The sequence below is a fragment of the Ochotona princeps genome, chromosome 1, assembly GCF_030435755.1.
Source record: "Ochotona princeps isolate mOchPri1 chromosome 1, mOchPri1.hap1, whole genome shotgun sequence".
NCBI lineage: Eukaryota > Metazoa > Chordata > Mammalia > Lagomorpha > Ochotonidae > Ochotona > Ochotona princeps.
The window spans coordinates 127429669-127435668 of NC_080832.1; the positions used below are offsets into that span (position 1 = coordinate 127429669).

General features: G+C 44.9%; 1 protein-coding gene across 1 annotated transcript in view; it reads right to left on the reverse strand.

The window, feature by feature from the left end:
- CAP2 (cyclase associated actin cytoskeleton regulatory protein 2) overlaps positions 1-5162 on the reverse strand; it is a 154942-nt gene extending 149780 nt beyond the window's left edge. The window contains exon 1 of the mRNA XM_004593130.3: positions 5005-5162. The gene's annotated coding sequence lies outside the window, so the exon portion shown is untranslated. The remainder of the gene's footprint in view (positions 1-5004) is intronic.
- Between the last annotated feature and the right edge of the window lie 838 nt (positions 5163-6000).

A 6000-nucleotide genomic window follows, 5' to 3' on the forward strand; every position in this document is an offset into this window, starting at 1 on the left:
CCAGAGTTTGCCACCATACAGACCTTTGAGTTGTGTTCAGACAGCAAGTACAAGATGACCTATAAAAGTCAGCAAGTTTTTATTGTGTATAGCTGAAAAGAATTTTGTAAAACCCTCTTGTACATGCATGTAAAACTAAAATGATTTTTATTACTCACTGAAATATGCCTGATGAAATTCATTAGCGTTCATTCTAAAAGAACATATAAAATTGTGATGAAGACACTAATACTAATAATGATGGGAAAATGGAGTAGGTTGTATACAGGAACCCTTTGTATTGCTACCTCATAATTTTATGTAGGGCTGGATATTGAAAGGGAAGCAATTTGGTTACATAATTTTTCAAAAAAGCTGTGTTTTCTGCAAGTAGGAAATGCATCCACTACAGAAAAAAAAAAAGCTGAAACTCCCTTGGACATAAAATCAATGTGCAAAAAAGTGACAATTCTAGTGTGCCTCAAAGAAACACGAAGTAGAATGGTGGCTGTCAAGGGTGGAGGACAGGGGAAAGGAGAAGGGGGACTTCCCATTTCAGGGTGCAAAGCTTCTGCTGGGGAGGATGAAAACATTGTAAGGATGGATAGTAGTAATGGATGCACAAGAAAGTGAACATAGCAAATACATAGCACATTTAAAAATGGTTAAAGTGGTCTATTCTGTGTTATGCCTATTTCACTACAATAAAAACAACTTTAGGGGCTGACACGATGACTCAATAGTCTCATCCTCCACTTGCAAGCTCCAGGATCCCATATGGACTCTGGTTCATGTTCCAGCTGTTCCATTTCTGATCTAGCTTCCTCCTTATGGCCTGGGAAAGCAGTGGGGGATGGCTCGAAGCCTTGGACTCTGCATCCACTTGGGAGATCTGGCAGAAGCTCCTGGATCCTGACTTTGGATCAGCTCAGCTCTAGTCATCTGAAGAGTCATCTGTGAAGTAAATCAGTGGATGGAAGATCTCTCTGTCTCTCCTTCTCTCCATTAATCTGCTTTTCCAATAAAAAAAAAAATCATATCTTTATAAAAAAAAAACACAAAAAATCCTTCTTGTTGTGGTTTCAGTGTGTTTTCCTATATCCCAAGTTTGGGTAGAAATATCCTGGGGTTCAACAGCTCACTGTCTGTGTTGGAACAGACTAGAAAACATCCATTGCTAAAACAATCAATTTCTGTTGGGTAATATCATTAACAGAAGAGTCAAACTAAGTCATACAAAAAATACTGACATATCCAGCAGGATATACCACACAAGACAAATTTTAGTGAACAGTTTGGTCATGTTCCTTGCTTAAAGAAAGGTCCTTTTAACGTTATAAAGTTGTCCCCTTTCCCATCCTAACCGCAGTAAACAGAAGGGGATAAAGACATTTATGACTGACTAGGTTGCAAGGTCTCACTAGGCAACAGTGTTTTTCTATACTTCTTGAGACTTGGGGAGACAGACAGTCCAATCACAAGTGAGACCAGAGAGGACAGAATCTCACCTACTCTCTGACTGAATAGCTGTGTCTATAATGCCAATGTGTAATTCAGAAGGAGAATCAGCTATTTGTTTTCCCATTAAACTAGATTTACATTCATATAGAAGAACACTGGCCAAGACCGTTGGAAAAGTCTTCAAAGCAGCACAGCAACACATGGAACCAACCCAAATATCTGTCAATCAAAAACATCTAAATCAAAGAGGTACTATTTGCCAAAAATCCTTATACAACTTTATGCAACCACATGAGTAATTCTTAAAGACTTAATGTTGAGTTTTAAGAAGTAGAAGTCATAGAAACCATTTTAATCAATAAAAATAAGCAAATCTACACATATTGCTAAGGCAGACAGTATTATGTAATAAAGCTGCTTTAGGATGAAGTCAGGGAATGACTAATGCAAAATCCGGGGTAGGGAAGGACAGAGCAAACAGCACAGGGAGGAGCACAAGGGAAGATGCTTTCAGATGGGAAACGACCTGCTGTTTCTCTCCCCAGCCTTCCACAAATTTTCTTAAACAGCTTTACTGAGTATCACTGATATGCCCTACAACTCACCTGTTGAAACTGCACATTTTAACGTTGCTGTTACATGCACACATACATACCACCATTAGCACAATTTTAGAACATTTTCATCAGGTCCAAGCAAGCTCTGCTTCTTTTTTGTTTTGTTTTGTTTTCTATCACTCCTCTACCCATCCACATGCCAACCACCAGCCTGGAACATCCACTCACCTATCCTGTCTCTACTTATCTCCTCGTTGTAGACATTCATTTAACTGGAAACGTAGAATTTGGTGACTGGCTCAAGGTTCACCAGTGTTGTAGCATGAATGTTGTAGAGCTGAATCACAGTCCATTGTACAGAGATGCTATATTTTATTCATCTGCTTCTTTGTGTAGGTTTTTGCATGGACACACAATTTGACTTGAATATATATATGTGTATACACACACATACACACACACATATGTATATGTCATGTGGAGAACTGACAAGCAAATGCAGCACCTCACCAGCATTGCTGGGGCTTCTAGTTCCTCCAGCTCCTTATACATTTGTTATTATCTCACTTTTCAGAAACACCCACGTTGGGCAGTTTGAAACAGTCTTTCAGTGAGATTTCAATGTACATCTTCTTGACAACAATGACACCACAAATCTCTGCCTGGGCTTTCTGGCCATCTGTCATCTCCAGAGAGCTACCTCCTCAGATTTTTGGCCCATTTTAAAATTAGGTAATTTACTTCTTATTCTTGAATTGTAAGAACATTTTATGTATAGCAAGCACAAACCCATTCTCAGATATATCTTCTTCCATTTTGTAGGTTGCCTTTCTACACCAATTTAGCTCTTAAGCTCTAGTATCGCATTAGTCTGAGTGCATCTGGATACAGTGTTTATAACTTATTCAACATATTATTTCTGTGTGTAAGGGCACTTCAAAAAGTGAACGAATGTAACTGCCAGGTAAGTTTGCTCAGATGCAAAAATTTGAAATCCATGCTATGGTGGGAATCTTCAATAAGTGCATGGAAAGGTGAGTATCATGAAAAACTACATGGATTTCAAGAGGGTTTTTTTTTTGGCACCAAAATATTCATGTCTTTTAATTCTACCTTTCCATGAATTTTGTGAAGTACTTTTGTACCAAATCACGCATAATTAATGAAGCAAAACCAAATGTCACACATTAACATGTCATTCAGGAGATACCAAATCAAACACCATAATGTCCAATGTAAATTAATATTATTCTTGAAGATATTTAACTTGACTCCCAGGGCATATAATGCGGCTCAGTGACTCTTTCAAAAGGGCTCTTCTTCAAATTCCAACAAGAGTTGCTGGGAGCAGTCACCTCTGCCAGCAAGACCTCCTCCTCTTCGCCCCCACTGGGGTGTGTGTGTGTGTGTCTTTCTCAAGGTGAGCATGGTTCTTACAATCATAAATAACAGGAGGAAAAGGACCGGGAGGAACAGTCATCATGGGTGAAAATCATACAAACTTCAAATTTCTATAAAGAAACGTGAAACGCGGCATCCCTGTGTGTATCTTCACGCACCTGCGCGCTGCACCAAATTTAGAAGTCACTTAAGGAGACCATATGGTCTGTGAAGCCTATTATTTTTAGCATCTACCTCTTCTTTTCCAAGGCTTGCCAGACTCTCCACAGCATCGACAAATTAAATTACTTCTCACTTCAACAAAAGAGCAGCAAAAATCTACTCTCAACCACGGAAGGCCATCTCGACCGTTCCTTTCACGATCTCTCCCTCATCTATTTCTTTTTCTCTTTGTGAGTCATAGATTGCCATGGGGTATCTGGATTCCAATTTTATTAAGCGTTTGCAGACTGATGGATTCATAAAGTTTTTTTTTTTTTTTTTTTTGCAACGTACTGGGTATCTTTGAGAAGTCGTACTCCAATTATATTGAGTTCATTAAGATGTTCACAAGCGTTTGTTACCCCTTCTTCCCAGGCTGTGAGGCAAACACTATTTGGTGTGGCACGAATTAACTGCCCCACACCCTGTCCCGACCTTCAAGAGGCTGACAGTCTAACCAGCATCTAGGATCTAGGAGAGCAATTTCTCTAACCTTACATGAGTTCAGATATTTCACCCCCAACTCTAGGACATGTTGCTTGCCTTCAAAAAGATCTACACAGATTCTGGTAAACCACTGGAACAATCGCCACACACTGTTGTATTGCCATCACCTCCACTCCTGCCATTCCAACCTAGTCCTAGTTCTCTCCTTGAAGCAGTCACCTGTGTCATTTTTAAAAACGCAGGATCTACGCACAGGATTGCTAACCCTTGGCAGCCTATCCGAGGTCATCCGCAGGTATGGTTATCAACTGCCACAGAAAGACAAGGCAGCGTCTCTCACCAACGACCCCCTATCCAAAGCAGCAGGACAACCAGTTGGAGGGGGACTGGGAGCGCGCTGTTAGGAGCGCGCCGTCTCTTAATGCCTCAGTTGCATCTGCGTGTTTTAGAAGTGACTTCATCGCCTCAGGCCAGGTTGTGCAGGAGAAGCCAGGTCTGTTTGCTTTCCAGCACTTTCCTAGCGGCTGCAGTTCCATCCTAGCGCTGGGACACCACCCCCACCCCTACCCACCCCGCCAACCTCTGTGAGACTCAGACGCGAACCACGAAGAGGAGGCCGGCCTGGCGCGCGGCGGCTCTCGGGTGGGAAGGCCGCGGCCACCGGAGCCCAATCCCGCCCGCACCCGCCTTCCGCGCGCCCGGAGCCCAGGGAGGCGTCACGTAGGGCGCACCTCTGCCCTGACCCAGAGGAAGCCACCCGCGCCGCATTCCCGAGCGCCCGCAGGGCCCTCCCGGTCCCCGCCCCCGGGGGCGCCCCGGTTCCCGCGTCTCGAGCCCCCGGGCCCCCGCGCCGCCTTTATCCCCGAGTGGCACTGGCCAGTGGCGTCCGCGAAGCGCCCCGCACCTGCTGCCCGGCCCTTCCCCACCCTACCCGGGGCCCGAGCTCGCCAGTTTTTACCTGCTCTGGTGTTGGGAGCCCAATCCTGCGCCTTGCAAATCCGCGCTCGGCCCCTGGCTCCCTCCTTCCGCCGCGCTCCTTGTCTCCTCCCCGCCGCCTCCACCCCCTTCCCTCCCCGGAATGTGAGCCGGTGTCAGTCACGCTGCTCCGGGGAGAGAGTCGCCGGCGGCTTCCGGGAGCTCCAAATACAGACAAGCCTAGGGCGAGGGGGCGCGCAGCGCGCGTGGGGAGCCGAGAGCGCTGGCGGTAGAGGGAGGCAGGGCCAGATGGGCCGGGGGAGAAACCAGAGGGAACTCAGTGGCGTGCCAAGCGCAGCCTGAGAGAGGAACGGATTCACCGCATCACTGCGAAGCGGTGTGCAAAGATCACTGAGCTCCTGGCTGAAGCAGGTCCGCAAAGACTTGTGCCGAAAAATGGGTGACTGGTCCACAGGCGGAAAGACACAGGCCTGTGTGCTCCCCCAGCCAGGTTAAGAAGTAGGGTGGGAAGTGTTAAGAAGTAGAGTGGGAAGTGGGTAGACGTCCACGGTTGGGCATCAAGATCTTGTAACTTTAAGAAGTATTTTATATTCGACAATTAGAGGGGGAAAATGCCTATTTGAAAACGAATCCAATCTACTTCTTGAAATGTATCGTTTTGTGGTCGTTTGTCTTTTACATGATGATATGATTCAAGGAGACCTTTCTTACTTTTTTCTTTTGTTAACATTAGAAGGAAAGTCTTGAGGCTAATTTCAATCTAAAAAATGGGGACATGCATGAAGCTCCTCATTGAACGCATGCCAGGAAAATAATTGCAGGCAAGGGGAGGAAATACCCTCCACAGGAAGATGAATCTGTGAAAAGCCAACATTCTCTGACTGAGCTGAAATTGCATCTATTGCCATTCCTTCCCTTGCAAAACTTGCTTCACTCCATAGGTCAAAACTTGACACGAAGATAGTTCCTGTTACACGTTGCTCTTGGCTAGCAGTGCTGATGTGCAGTGTTGCATTGC